The 16,117-nt window shown below is 40.8% G+C and overlaps 1 long non-coding RNA gene across 1 annotated transcript; it reads left to right on the plus strand.

The window, feature by feature from the left end:
* The first annotated feature begins 849 nt into the window (after positions 1–849).
* Positions 850–4,237, plus strand: LOC116980170. Its single transcript, XR_004413870.1, has 3 exons — positions 850–1,070; positions 2,109–2,229; positions 2,730–4,237. It is a non-coding gene; the product is annotated as an uncharacterized LOC116980170 (long non-coding RNA).
* Positions 4,238–16,117: the final 11,880 nt, after the last annotated feature.

Raw genomic sequence — 16,117 nt, forward strand, 5'->3', positions numbered from 1 at the left:
GTGGTAGACTCCAAGCTGCTTTGAGAACAGTGTGAGGAAAATAAAATGGGATTAGCTTCGAATGAGTGTAAATGGGTGATTAATGGACTCAGCCTGGACTCAGTGGATCAAATACCTCTTTCAGTCAGTCAGTCAGTAAGAACTTGGTGGACCAAAGACCTGTTTCAGTTGGTCAGTGTGGACTCAGTGGACCAAGGACCTATTTCAGTTGGCCAGTGGGGACTTGGTGACTGACCAAGGGCCTGTCTCATTTGGTCAGTGTGAACTCGATGGACCTAGGGCTCGTTTCAGTGTTGAATGATTCAATAACTATAACACTAGCTGCCTTGATTGGGAATTTAAACCAGCATAACCATTGTTATGTGACAGCTTTTCACATCCTATACATAAATCTAACAAGATATTGCTGCATATCATGATGCCCAGTCAGTCTGGGTATCTGATGACTGCACTACAATTGACCTTTCTATAATGAAGTGAATATACTGATGGTCAAATTTCTGTGATGAGTATGAAAGCTTTGTCATTATGTTCAGAGTAACTCTACGAAGGCACTTTTGTGGTTTAGATCAGGAATGAAGATATGCTAATGAGACATGGTTACATGCTAAACTGTATAAAACTAACAAATTAATCCAGGCAAGGAGATTCAAGTTTTTTTTTAAATACCATCGAAGAGATTTGTACACTGATCACCATTAAAACAAATACAATCTAAAAATAAAGCACCATTCACAATGACCATTAAGTTATTTTATTCATTTAGATAGTTGATTCAAGTGAACAGAAATGTAACGTAAACTGTTAAAAATAGAGGCAGGGACTATACTCAAATCTAGTCACTTAATCAGAGTTTCCGTAGGGGAACAGTAAACCCACCTCCCAGTAACCACCTCCACTCACGGAATAAGTATAGGAGACTGACCAGTTGAAAGGATATATATAAGGTGCGATTTGAACACAAACTTAAAATATTTACAGCAGTGTCACCAGTGAGGAACTCGAGAAAATGAAGCAAGTTCTTGTGATACTAACTTGTCTCAGTGTCCTCATCTGGACAGTGTTTGGAGGTGAGTGAAACGTTTTACAAGCTATTAAGAAGGGAAGAGAACTGTTTTTTCGCCTTCGATCACAGTGAGGAATGTAACGAGTCGCTGTGGTGGATGTTTATGTTAAAGTGTGTTTTGTTGCTTTTTATTGGTGTGGCTGTATGGCAAATCAAATTCCTCATATGTTGCAAAACATACTTGGCTAATAAAGTATGATTATGATTATGTAAATTTCCACTTAATTAAAATGTAAAGAGCAGCAACTGAACATACATTTTCAAAGCTGCTGCCAATGAAATATTGTTGCTGGCACCAATGCTATCTTTTAATTTGTGCAGGAGATAAGCAAAAAATAGCAATAACTATTATTGGCTGCAGGTGGTTAGATTGGTTAAAACACATCATTGTATATTTCAATAGACTGTTTTTTAATTAGCATAACCCACAATAACCACCTTGCCACCTTATCATAGAGTAATTATCTCCAACCTGGTTAGCACAGGACAATGAAGTTCCAGTGCAATTTGCACCCTGTGCTGATGTCTATTGAAACCAGCCACAGTGAAGAGTAAATGAAAAATAGAATTAAAGAAACGTGATGGTCATTGTTACTAACACTAAATTAACAAATTTCCACAATTTCTACCTGACAGGTAGAATTATGAGCATAATGTTATTGTTCAATCCCTACCTCCAGTTGAATTACTTTAAGAACTGTTATTTGTTACTGATCGCAGTCCAGGTTGTGTATTTTGCAACAAAAGCTGAACAGTATGATCAGTAAGCCATTCATTATTCTCTTAACCTTACTGGATCATAAACAATAATCAAATTGACTAAGTGTAGACCTTGAATTTACATTGAATTCTCCTTTTGGCGTAACTGAGGGCAAGATAACCACCTGAAAGAGGGAAATTTAGAATTAATGTTCATTGAGATTTTTACTGGCCAACAAAAGTGTTTTGCATGCAAATTTTGGTCAGTGAACATAGCAAGAAATGTTGATCCCTTCAGTTTGTTTTCTCCAGATATATCTGTATCGTCACTTTTGTTTTCCAGCTCCTACTTCAACAAGAAAGAGCTGCTGTCGTAGATACTCAGCTAAAACACCCCATTTCAACAAAACCCAAAAATATGAAATTCAGAAAAACGATGGACGCTGCAGAATTGAAGCTGTGTTGTGAGTATCCTGTCTCTAGCTGCCTCACAGCCTGACTTCGTAAATAACATCTTGATTTGGTGGCTTTTATTCTGATGTGGAATGTTTCTGCATGGTATCATTCAGAATTGTTGTGATTGTCATTCAAAATGCCTGCTATTAATGCAGTGTAGTCAAGGATAGACCACTGAGCGCAAACCTTCATTTTTTGGGGGGATTTTTCTCTCTTCTTCTGAAGAATTAAATGTTATTGAAATGTAATTCCACAAGCACCAAAGCCTTTCTTCAATCCAGGATGAAAATTATCCAAAATGAATAGAATTTATGGGATGGATATAGGATAAAGTTATACACTTGAGTGTATTTAGGGCATTAGTGTCAATGAATACTTTATGGTCAGCATGGATTTGATGGGCTAAAGGGTCTTATTTCCATATTGCAAGGCTCTATGTTTCTATAGCTAAAGAGCCTTTGACATATACAATTAACAATAAAAGTAAATCCAACCTCTTTCTTTTCAGATTTTTTGTCAATGGCACACGCATCTGCGCAGATCCAGCTAAAGGGAAAGTGAAAAAACTTGTGAAAAGACTCTCCCAAAGAGAGGAGGGAGACTGAAAATGATATTAATTCCCTGTGACTGTCTATTGACCAAAAACAGTATTCAAAAATATCAACTTTCAGTTTCAATGTCCAACAATTCCACATTTTCTACGTTTCCAAGGAATCGTGAAATTCGTACATCAAAGCAAGATTCAAATATTCAAACAACATTAGTCAAATTTGGCCCACTCTTCAGTGCGGTATTGTCCATGTGTCTTATTGATTGACTTGATGTGGTTTTATTATGATTGTAAATATGACAGGATCGCATGGTGCCTTGCCAATTTAGAGTCAGATATTGCTCCCTGGAATCTCTCAATGTTCCCCAACAATATTCTATACTGGTTTCCCAGAGAAAATGATCTCTAGTTACGGTAGTAGATCCTGGATCCTCGAATGCAGCAATGCTGCCTGTGTGGATCCCCGTTCTCAGTATTCTCGGGCTACCCCATGCTAAGTTTTGCAGATAACTCATTAAATGTTAATTATGTCACAAATCAATTGCCTGCCTTTCCAAGATAATGCAAATGTTTTTTCATAGCCCTTGCATTATTGATTGATGGACACCCCCCCCCCCCCCCCTTCACGACGGATTATAATTTCCTGTATTGATGAATGTATATAATTGTCACATATTTTCATAAACCATACTAATGGTGTTCAATGCAAAGCACAGAGTGATTGTTGTATTTTTCCGACATTTAGAGGCAGGATAAAGGAGGCATTCACATTATGTTTTTATTTCAGAGACATGTTGAATAGACATTCTTGCATTAGCTTGTATGGAGGGATCAAAACTGATATATTTTAAGGGCAGGATACACAATAACCCCAACATTTGCACTGTAATTCCCAATGAACCGGATACTGATTTTTAAATTGTTATTCAATGCTGCACTTTTATGAATGCATGTATATTATCCAGCAAACCTGGTTCTCCTCATTAAAAAGATGATGCATTTTGTTATTTATTTTGTTTGTAATTTCCCTGTACCTGTTTTCACTTTTCTAAGAAATAAAAATGTATAATATTTTAAAATATATTGTCACTGTGATCTATTATAAGCTCAACACAAACTTGGAATTTACTTGCTCCTTAAATTTTCATGAATCCATTCTGATGAAACAATAAAATTGATTAAAGTTCACATGAACAATTTCAAATCCTTATTACTGACTTGATTCATAATAATTGTACCTTGCATTCCACCAATTTTTGAACTCAAGCTACAATTGTGCCTGGATTCAGTGTGATAATTAAACAATCCTGTTGAATGGGAATTTATATTAAATGTATTTTTGTGGAAGGCAATCTGTTTGCTTGCTCACATCTTTAGTTTAGTTTATTTTAGTTTATAGATACAGCGCGGAAACAGCGCAGAAACAGGCCCTTCGGCCCACCGAGTCCGTGCCGAACAGCGATCCCAGCACACTCACACTATCCAACACACACTAGGAACAATTTACAATTATACCAAGCCAATTAACCTTTGGAGTGTGGGAGGAAACCAGAGATCCCGGAGTAAACCCACGGCGAGAACGTACAATCACCATATAGACAGCACCCGTGTTCAGGATCGAACCCTCGTCTCTGTCGCTGTAAGGCAACAACTGTACCACCTTACCACCCTTAATTGTTTGAACATCTCATTGGGGAGAGGAGAAACTGGAGTTTAGAAGGATTGGGAACATTTTGGTCAGAACCGTTCCTCACAGATTTAAAGCTCGCTTTTTAAGGATTTTTTAAAGCACACAGATTTAAAGGATGGCGGAAAAATTAACAGTGGCTCTGCGGACATCTGTGATCTGGACAAGCAACGTTGCCGGAATCTACCCATTGTTTGAGTTATCTCATGTAATAGTAGAGGCACAGTGGTGCAGCGGTAGAGTTGCTGCCTTAAAGCACCAGAAACCCAAATTCGATCCTGACTGTGTGGAGTTTGTGGTTCTCCCTGTGACCGTGTGGGTTTTCTCCAGGTGCCCTGGTTTCCTCCCACATCACAAAGACATGCAGATTTGTAGGTTAATTGGTTTCTGTAAATTACCCCTAATGTGCAGCATACAAAACTGGAACTAGGAACTAGGAACTAAGGTATAGGTGATCGTTGGTGATCGATGGTCGGCATGGACTCGGTGGACCGAAGGACTTGTTTCCACACAGCATCTCTAAACCAAAGAAAAAATAAAGGAATGATGGCATAATTCATAGACTAGAGTTGGTAATACTTCATAGGGTTCTGACATCAGTACTGAGCAATAGATTGACTTCATCACTTACGGCTCCCTGCCCTCCCAAGCCTCCAACCAAAGCTCCGTTCCGCAGCCCCGCATAGCTCGATTTTACCTTCTATGCGAAATCCACAAACCTGACTGTCCTGGCAGACCCATTGTTTCTGTCTGTTCTTGTCCCACCGAACTTATTTCCACATATCTCGACTCTATCCTATGCCCCCTGGTTAAATCCCTCCCAACCTATTTTCAAGACACCTCACACGCTCTTCGTCTACTCCATGACTTCCGTTTTCCAGGCCCCCATTCCCTCATCTTTACCATGGATGTCCAGTCACTCAACATTCCATCCCCCTTGTCCTCACCTTCCACCCTACCAGCCGTCACATACAACAAATAATCCTCCAACATTTTTGCCGCCTCCAATGGGATCCCACCACTGGCCACATCTTCCTATCTCCTCCCTGTCTGCTTTCCGCAGATTCCATTCCCTCCATAACTCTCTGGTCAATTCGTCCCTTCCCACCCAAACCGTCCCCTCTCCTGGTACTTTCCCTTGCAACCACAGGAAATGCTATACTTGTTGCTTTACCTCCCCTCTTGACTCCATTCAAGGACCCAAGCAGTCTTTCCAGGTGCGGCAGAGGTGCACCTGCACCTCCTCCAACCTCATTTATTGCATTCGCTGCTCTTGGTATCAGCTGCTCTACATCGGTGAGACCAAGAGTAGGCTTGGCAATCGCTTCAGCCAACATCTCCGCTCGGTTCCCAATAACCAACCTGATCTCCCGGTGGCTGAGCACTTCAACTCCCCCTCCCATTCCAAATTAGACCTTTCTGTCCTGGGCCTCAACTCCTGGTGGCAGCATGCTGTAAAGGTTGTAACGTTGTTTGCTCCCGCAACTTTTAATTCCTTGCCTACACTGTTTCAATGTTACTTGATTTCAAGACACAGTCTAACCTTTTCTAAAGTGTTGATAACACTTTTGTATGCTACAATCGTGTAGAGGATGGAGAAAAGAGCAAAAAAAGCTTCTCCAAGGAAGGAGCATGGGGAAGGCGCAGCCTCTGATTCTGGTACCTTAGAAGCAATAACGAAAATGAACGGAGAAATTATCATGAGATTCTGCAGTTTGGAAGAAATGATGAAAGGAATTTAGAGCAAATTGAAGGAAGTTCAAGACAAGCTGATTATGTTACAAAATGAATCTCGTGAACATAAGGAACAAATTAATAACATGCAAACCTTGGGTCAGGAAAGAGATTTGAAGATTGAAATACTGGAACGGAAAATAAACGAAAATACTCGGGCACTCGAGCAATACAAGACTAAAAACATGGATCTGGAAAACAGAAGCCGTCGACTGAATCTGCGAATTGTTGGTTTGCTATTGGTTTTCAGAAAGGAAGTTAATAACTTTATCAGTATCAGTATCAGTATATCTTTATTGTCATTTCCTGAGTACTCACATACCCAGAGGAAACAAAAAAACGTTGCTCAACCAGTGTCCATTCAGTGTGCAGTACAAATAACAACAAATAACTAGAAATAAAACACATATATCATGAACAAATTAAATTAAACACTCTACTCTCTACTAAACATCAACAGGCGTTCCGATCGACAGCTGCTGCAGTGTGTCCAGGTTGATGGTTGGTGCGCGATACTTTGGCAGGGGGCTAAGTCCGTTTATCAGTCTTATAGCCTGCGGGAAGAAGCTGAGGAGCATCCTGCTGGTTTTGCAGCTAATGCTCCTGTACCTCTTCCCAGATGGCAGGATGGAGAATATGTGATGCGATGGGTGGTAGGGGTCTTTGATGATGGAGATGGCTCTGTTGATACATCTCTTCCTGTATATGTCCAGCAAGAAAGGGAGTGGAGCACCAATAATCCTGCTGGCGGTCTTCACAATCCTGTCAAGTTGGTGCCGTTCGTACGCCTTGCAGCTCCCGAACCAGGAAGTGATGCCGTTGGTTAATGTGCTCTCGATTGTCCCCCTACAAAAAGTTCGTAGATGTGTAGTGGGGAGACCTGCTTTACGTAGTCTTCGGAGAGGGTGTAGTCGCTGCTGGGCTCTCTTGACCAGTGCTGTGGTGTTGGTTGTGGACATCAGGTCATCTGACAGGTGGAGTCCTAGGAACTTCACGCTGCTGACCCTTTCCACATCAGCTCCATCGATGTGCAGAAGTGTATGGTGTTGTTTTCCCGCCCTCCATCCATATTGTTTGTAAAAATCATGTGGAATAATTTCGTAGACATTAGCCGTTCATGACACTGAAAGGAGAAAAATCTAAGGCGGAGCCAAAAGTGACAACATTTCAGAAATCTTTGTCGTTCAAATTCTGCTCAGATAGAAAAAACAAAACTATCAATCAAACTACCTGATTCCAAGTTTAGTGCTAAACAATGGCGATTTAATACTACTTTGCTTCAAGATCTAAATGTTGTTAATTTTATAAAAGACCAGATTGCTTTCTTCTTCTTCACAAACGCTACTGAAGAAATATCCAATGGTGTAGTTTGGGATGCTTTTAAGGCATATATTCGTGGACAAATTATTTCATACTCCGCAGGATTTTTAAAAAAAAACTAAAAATGAAATACATATATTGGCTGATGAGATTAAAGAAATTGATAAAAAAATATTCAAAAGCTCCTAGTCTAGAGCTCTATAAGAATAGAGTTGAACTTCAACTGAGACATGATTTGTTATTAGTATCACTGATTGAGAATCAACTACTTAAAACCAAAAGTCAATTTTATATACATGGCGATAAATCTGGCAATTTATTCGCCAATCAGTTGAAAGCTGTGTCAGCTAAACGTCAGATTATTAAAGTGAGTAAACGGGATGGTACATTGACAGTAGACCATGATGAAATTAATAAATCCTTCCAGGAATTTTATACCTCCCTATACCAATCAGAATTTCCTACTGATCCCAATATAATGCATGAGTTTTTAAAGAAACTGAACTTGCCAAATGTACCACTTAATGAGTCTCTTTTGTTAGATGAACCCATCACGGAGGAAGAAATACTGAAAGCAATCCTTTCGATGAATTCTGGTAAACTCCCGGTTTGGATGGGTTTACAGTGGAATTTTTTTAAGTATTTTTCGAGTTTACTGTCCCCCTGGCTATGCAAGGTTTTTAAAGAAGCCTTTTGAAAGAATATATTACCACAAGCTTTTTATGAAGCATCTATTTCTTTAATTCTTAAAAAAGATAAAGACCCTACTGAAGTGACATCATATAGACCTATATCACTGTTAAATGTAGATTCCAAATTGTTTTCAAAAATATTAGCTATGAGATTGGAAAATATTTTACCGCAAATTATTTCTGAAGATCAGACAGGTTTTATTAAAAATTGTTGCTCATACTTTAATGTTAGGAGATTAATGAATATTGCATATACAGCGTCAAATAAAACTCCAGAATGAGTCATTTCACTTGATGCTGAGAAAGCATTGATAGAGTAGCATGGGAATACTTATTCAATACACTTGAAAAATTTAAGATTGGTCCAAAATGTATCTCTTGGATCAAGCTGATATATCATATACTTCAAGCTTCTGTACTTACCAATAATCAGAGATCCCCTTTTTTCAGGCTGTTTCGAGGTACTAGACTGTCCCTTAAGTCCTTTATTGCTTGATATCGCTTTGGAACCTCTGGCCACCGCTATTAGGGAATCCCCTAATATTTTTTGCATTGTCCGTGAGAATAAGATGCATATTCTATCTCTCTATGCAGATGATCTGTTATTATTTACCTCTAATCTGGAAAAATCTATTCCTGCAATAGTAGCACTACTTAATCAATTTAGTAGTTTTTCTGGTTATAAACGAAATCTTAGTAAAAGTGAGCTTTTTCAATTAAACAATCAAATTTCGTATTATGGACAGTTTCCATTTAGATTGACTACCGACTGTTTTACTTATTTAGGCATTAAAATTACCAAGAAACACAAGGATCTATTTAAAGCCAATTTTATGCCCCTAATTGACCACATCAGACAACAGTTTACTAAATGGTCACCAATGTCCTTATCTCTAATCGGCCAAATCAATGCTATTAAAATGTTTATCCTACCTAAATTTTTGTATATAGAATAGCCTTCAAAAAATGTCTAATTTGTAAATATCTAAAGAAATGTGAGTTAGGTAGATTATATTAATTGGAGAGTTGTTCGAAAGACATAAAACAACCATCCAAAAACAAGTCACGAAAAACTGATAAACCCTTCCTCGTCCATAACAGAAAGGCTTGATCAGTACTTGGAAGAAAAAATTAGATACGATAGGACTCAATAAGATAAAATCATTCAATCCAAAAAACTTACAAAATTGAAACCTTATTCGGAATGTATGTCTTATTATTGGGTTAATCGTATATTTATTCAATCTCGTAATTGTAAATGGTAATGAGGCCCCTAGAATAGAAGCCAATGATAGCCCTTGCATAGAATCATGTTCAAGATTTATCCATCCTGGGCATTGGGTATCTTCTAAATCTTTTGTCCAAAACGATAAATAGCGAGCATTAACTGCTATTAACCACCTTTCCTCCAGCCATGCAACAGCCACAGGAGAAGCACCGTGGTATTTTGGGAAGATTCCCAATTCCCCATGGAGCAAAGTGAAAACTAAGACACTATTGGTAGTACGTACATTGTTACTATTTTAATAGGTTTCCTTTACAATCAGATATCTTGTTCCATTAAAGCTCCTTTTGCTCCTTTGTGCAAGTCATGTTGAATCAGTCATTCAGACTAACACAGTGCAGATTCTGCTCATGTTCGACACTTCAGTCATCAGCTGAGTGCTAGTAGCAAACAACGAAGCTAGGTCTGGCTGTAAATTGTCTGAAATGAAATGGACAACTTTGTAGATTTGTCTACAATTTTAAATGAGACAAAGATGCTACAGAGTTTATTTCTTGATTGAATAATATGATGTCTACTTGCAGCTGCTTCCAATGTATTCTATTGATCCAGGAGGTGATTATTAAGCACTCTTGGGTCTCAATGAGTTATACTTATACTTTGTAAGAAGATCCTTCTAAATATCCTTCAGCGTACCTGAATGTGTGGGCTTAAGTGGGCCATATCAATTCCCCAAGGTTGGCAAATAATGGATGCTTGTCACAAAGGTATTCATCATATGAGATTAACTCAGGATACATCTGGTCCATGGGCAATAGCTAAGAAATTGGATTGAAACAACAGTAATTGCTTCTGTTTGAGTAACACATATAATGTGATAATAAAGTGCATGAAACACTCAGTTGGTCAGACAGCATCTGTGGAAAGAGAAACGGCTACTCTGCTATGCTTTGAAACAGACTTAATTTTTCACTTCAAAGACCCTTCAACAGTTTGGAAACTTTTGGAGAATTTGCATCAATTTTCGATTGATATCCGGCCATTAGAGAGTTGGATTGGGCCAATCCCACAAGTGTTCACCATAAAGCTGTTGTCAATTGTCTGTCAAATTTTGGTCATATATTTAACATTTCTTTAATAATTTCAACAGAAATTGAATCTAAGAAATTGAGAATTATGAACTTTGATCAGAAGTGTCTCCCCAGAATATATATTTTTTTATGTGTGCTAAATGCTTTTTTTCTTTACTTCTATAAGGCTTCATTTCTTCATTTCTGTCTGCTCTTGGTACAGGTCATGGCTTGTGTGAGCTGATGATTGCATTTCGCAGACCATGTCTCCAGTTCTTGCTGACTGCAAAGTTTCGTGACCACCCATGGCCCGAGGCACAAAAAGCCCATTAGCTCAGTGTGGTGTCCCCAAGAGACTCATGTAACCATGGGGAGACCATTTTAACAGCACAGACCATGGGTCGGCCCAGGAATGCTGTGGGTGCTTCCCATCAGGCAAACAGCGTTTTGCATGAAAAATGTAGCATAACTGTTGAGATGTCCCGGAGGGAGTAAACCAATATAGTAGTTTCTAGAAGCAAAGATGATCCCGTTTTGTACTTTGTTTTCTTGGGGACTTCCAATTTAACATGATTGAGGGAAAATGTTCCACCCATTTAGAGCAGTAAGAAACGGTATAAATTAATTTGCAGGCAAGTATGCACAGTGATTAACAACACAATGATATTTTGCAAGACTGTTTAAGGATGCAAACTGGGCTTATTCAGTTAAGTCCACTTTTCCCAAGGAGGTTCCAGTTGCCATGTCAGCGCACACTCAGCCTGGGTGGTAGCTGCTACCTGTTAGATATTGGATAGCAAGTCTGCATTCCATTCAAAGTTATAACATTTTCTGGACTTCATTCATAGATGTAATGCAGTGAGGTGTAATGTGATCCGTATCAATAGTATATTGGCTCAAATGACTCTATAGGTATATAAATAATTTGAGAATGGGTGCGCAGGGAAGCCTTTGTCGATTGTCTTGCAAATAAAAACATTAAAATAATTCTGGTCCAAACCCATGCTCTGTTTGGACATGCGATGGCTGAACTCTTGTGATGGCCAAATTGCACTGTGCATAGTAGACCATGGTGACATAAAAGCCTGAAACCTTCCCAGCTCAGTCTGAAGAAGGAACTCAATCCAAAATGTCACCCATTCCTTCTCTCCAGCGATGCTGCCTGTCCCACTGAGTTACTCCAGTCTATCTTCAGTGTGAACCATCATCTGGTGTTCCTTCCTACACATGACAGAGAATGTTATGGCTGGTTAATAGCATCATCAGAGATTTGCACAGAGGGATTTAATTTTGAAGATCCCAATTGTGGATTCCATTCTCCTGGAAATGCCATGCACCTCGCCGTAGCATTGCTCACATGGTGCAGTTGCACCTGTGAGCTCCATGACCAGCCACCTGAGCAGCGGGTTACCCCTTGTTCTCTACAATCGCTCCTTGGGGCTGTGTAACCTGTAAAAGTCAAGAGGCAGCTGCGGCAAGGCAAGGATTAAGTGATTCATCAGGATATATGGATTCAAGCATTACAATGGCCCTTTTATAGATTACCAGCAACAAATTGTTGAAAGCTTATACTTCCTGCCTGGGAATGAACATTTTTATGTTATTAATGGCAGAGTATTGGCCACATAAAAGTAGTCCTTGACATTTATTTTGTACAGGTCCAGCACCAATTTCCCCATACCACTGGATCCAGAGCCTTGCTGGATTACCAGCTATGGGAAGGGATCTGCAGGCTGCGGCTGGGCCAGAGGTCCAGACTCCCGCCGCTCGGGGCAAATTCGACCTGCCAATTGGCCGCGGAAGTCCCGATGAGGTTGAGACCATCCACCTCACTCGGCCTAGGCGCCACATTTTCAGGTGGATTTCAAGTGCCCTCTCGTAATTTTGGCTGGATGAACAGAAATGCCGGTCCATCGGTTGCCGGAAAATTGATGGTGAACCTGTGGAAGCCTGAAGTAATGGCCTTGGAATTATATCAGCACTTCTTTAGCAGAGAGAACCAATGGTCTCCCTAAAGCAATGATGAGCAGTGGCAGTGGGAAGTGGCATGTATTGGCAGTTGCAGGTGAGAATGATTCTGGGCCTTGAGAAAAAGTGAGAGCCAGTGTTACCTTGGCTTTGAAAGAGAAAAAATATCCAGAAATACGCAATAGTCCAGCAGCATTTGTGGAGAGAGAAATAAAATCATTGTCTTGAGTTGATGACCACTTGGTCTGTAATGGAGCATTCATAGACGAGGTTGTGGTTACATTTGAGATATTATGAGGTCTCAGTTTTCAGTGAGGACTACATGGTGGAACTACAGTGTTCACAAGTCTATTAATGAATGCTGGTTGCTTGTGGTTGGCCTCTCAAACGGCAATGTTTCTAAGCAGCTATCATGAGTGAAAGGTGTTTCTCCATTGAGAGAATAACCCCAATAAGGCACGGTGCTGGGACCACAGCTATTTACAATATACATTAATGATTCCGATGAAGGAATTAAAAGTAACATTAGCAAATTTGCAGATGACAGAAAGCTGGGTGGCAGTGTGAACTGTGAAGAGGATGCTACGAGGATGCAGGGTGACTTGGATAGGTTGGGTGAGTGGGCAGTTGCATGGCAGATGCAGTACAATGTAGATAAATGTGAGATTATCCACTTTGGTGGCAAGAACAGGAAGGCAAATCATTATCGAAATTGTGTCAGATTAGGAAAAGGGGAAATGCAATGAGACCTGGGTGTCCTTGAACATCAGTCACTGAGAGTAAGCATGCAGGTACAGCAGGCAATGAAGAAAGTGAATGGCATGTTGACCTTAATTACAAGAGGATTTGAGTATAGGAGCAAAGAGGTCCTTCTGCACTTGTACAGGGCATGGTGAGACCACACCTAAAGTACTGTGTACAGTTTTGGTCTCCTAATTTACGGAAGGACATTCTTGCTATTGAGGGAGTACAACGTATGCTCACGAGGTTAATTCCCAGAATGGTGGGACTGTCATATGATGAAAGAATGGAACAACTGGGCTTGTATTCACTGGAATTTAGAAGGATGAGAGGGTATCTTATAGAAACATATAAAATTATTTGTTTATGCACGTCGGGTTCATTGCATTAGTCGAAACAGGGTGGACCACGTGAAGGTTGCAACCTCAACAGCTGAGTTTTGTTGAATAGCTTGGGCTAATACTGTAGCTGCCACACCAAACGAGTTGACTGTGATTAACTCTGCAATGCGGGTATCACAGGGACAATTAATTCAAGCCCTTTGCAGCTGCCCCCTGTCCTCTCTCATATCGTCCCTTCCAGCATACGCAGAATGGAGAGGATGTTGAAAGATTAGTGCACTATCGAGGATAACCCTGACCCTCCCCTCCATGCTGACTTGAACAATCTGCCCAACATGCGCTTGAAGTTGACCTCCATCGAAAGCAATGGCTAACCCTAAACGGAATCTGCACCCTACATGCATCAACAGCCCATCACCCAATTATTAAGGGATTGGACATGCTGGATGCAGGAAACATATTCACAATGTTTGGAGAGTCCAGAAAAAGGGGCCACAGATTAAGAATAAGGGGAAGGCCATTTAGAACTGAGATGAGGAAAACCTTTTCACCCAAAGAGTTGTGAATTTGTGGAATTCTCTGCCTCAGAAGGCAGTGGAGGCCGATTCACTGGATGCATTCAAAAGAGAGTTAGATAGAACTCTTTGGGCTAGCGGAATCAAGGGATATGGGGAGAAGGCAAGAATGGGCTACTGATTGTTGATGATCAGCCATGATCACATTGAATGGCGGTGCTGGCTCAAAGGGCCAAATGGCCTACTCCTGCACCTATTTTCTATGTAATCAAATATCTTTGTCTCTTAAGAACACAGCTGCTAATTTAACTTAAGATAGTTGTTTTGGGAATGGATGCTGAATTAAATATTTTAATTGGTTGAGTCTGGAGCACATCGCCTGAAGAGATGGTGAATGCAGATACTCTGAGAAGATTTAAGAAGCACCCGGACAAGTACTTGAATCGTTAAGGCATTAGGCTGCGGATCTAATATGGATAAATGGGGGTAATGTAGACAGGTGATTATAGGAACAATACGTTAAAATTACCTACATCATGGCTTGAAGGAGCTGTTTTTGTGCTGGATAACTCTATGACCCTTTGATTGTTTCAGCTTTAACAATGTATAAAAACAATTCCAAGCCCCAGAAAAGAGAGGAAAATTTATTGTCATTGTCTCAATTAGAGACAACAAAATGAATTTCCCTTTACAGTCAGTATCATAAAAATAAATAAATAATAAAACATATTTAAAATAAAATAGAATTTAAAAAAAAGCACAAACACAGAAAGTCCACGACGCAACATAACACAATGGCACCAAGGTGAGGAAGGCACCATAGTCCAGCCAGCCGCCCCTCCGATCTTCCCAGATGTTCACCCGTGGTCGGGGCCTTCCGAGCACCCGCAGTCGCCACCCCGGGCGGCCCGATGCTCAGGCCCTCTCGCCGGGCTGATGGAACGCCGATGCCGAACCCCGACGGTGAAAATCCTCCTCAGCGGCCCGGACCTCCCAATCAGCCGCCTCCCACCAGAGTCCGCAGCTCCTGAGTCCGCAGGCCGAGCCGGGCAGAGTCGCAGGACCCCACGATGTTTGTCAGCGTAGCTCACGTTGGGAGCTCCGCGAACCACAGCTCCAGGATGTCGGTGCCGCAGGCCCAGCACTCCGGGCTCCAGACGGCGATCCCCGGTAAGGCATCGCCAGCCCCGCGATGTATCAGCGCTGTCCCGCCGCTGCTGGAGCTCTGGTCGGTCCAGGCAGGAAAGGCCGCGCCAATCCAGTAGGTAGGCCGCTGGGGGGGCGAGGACGCGACTCGAATAATAGTCGCGTCCTCTACAGGAAGCGACTGAAGGACGGTATCCCCCTTACCGTACCCTCTTCCCCCACATTAAAACATTAAAAAAAACATAAAAAACACACTTCAACATAACAAAAAAAACAAAAAGATACCAGGCTGAAGGTGGAGGCAGCTGGCACCAGCGCCACCGGAAGTATCTATAATTGCTTGCTATTCCTATCAGTCTGAAGCAGAGTTCTGACCCAAAACATCATCTGTCCATTCCTTCCACAGATGCTGCCTGACCCATTGAGTTCCTCCAGCACTTTGGGTTTTGCTCAAGATTCCAGCATCCATTAAGTGAAAAAAAAAAAAAAGATTCCAGCATCTGCAGGTGCTTGTGGCTCCCTTCGAAGAATCTCTAGTTTGCTATCCCACTGTGCAATCACCTTCCTTCTTCCCTTTGTTGCCATTTTTACCTCAAACACCAGTTCCAGTGGCAGGTCCTTTCCTGTGATTTCCAGTTGATTGTGTTCACCTGACATAGCAACCTGGATGAACAGAGTTATTACTTTTCAGATAGGTCAATGAATTATACCCTGAATGTCCTTTTATACTTCAATGGCATTTGATTCTGTTGCCCTGCCCACCTGAGGGACTTTCATTAGCTTTTCCTGGTCATCCTGGTTTTCATCATTGATTGATTGAAAGTTACAACATGGAAGCAAGTCCTTTGGCTAATGAAGTCTACACTGACCATTGATCGCCCATTCACACCAGTTCTATGTTATCCCA

The sequence above is a fragment of the Amblyraja radiata genome, chromosome 13, assembly GCF_010909765.2.
Source record: "Amblyraja radiata isolate CabotCenter1 chromosome 13, sAmbRad1.1.pri, whole genome shotgun sequence".
Classification (NCBI taxonomy): Eukaryota; Metazoa; Chordata; class Chondrichthyes; order Rajiformes; family Rajidae; genus Amblyraja; species Amblyraja radiata.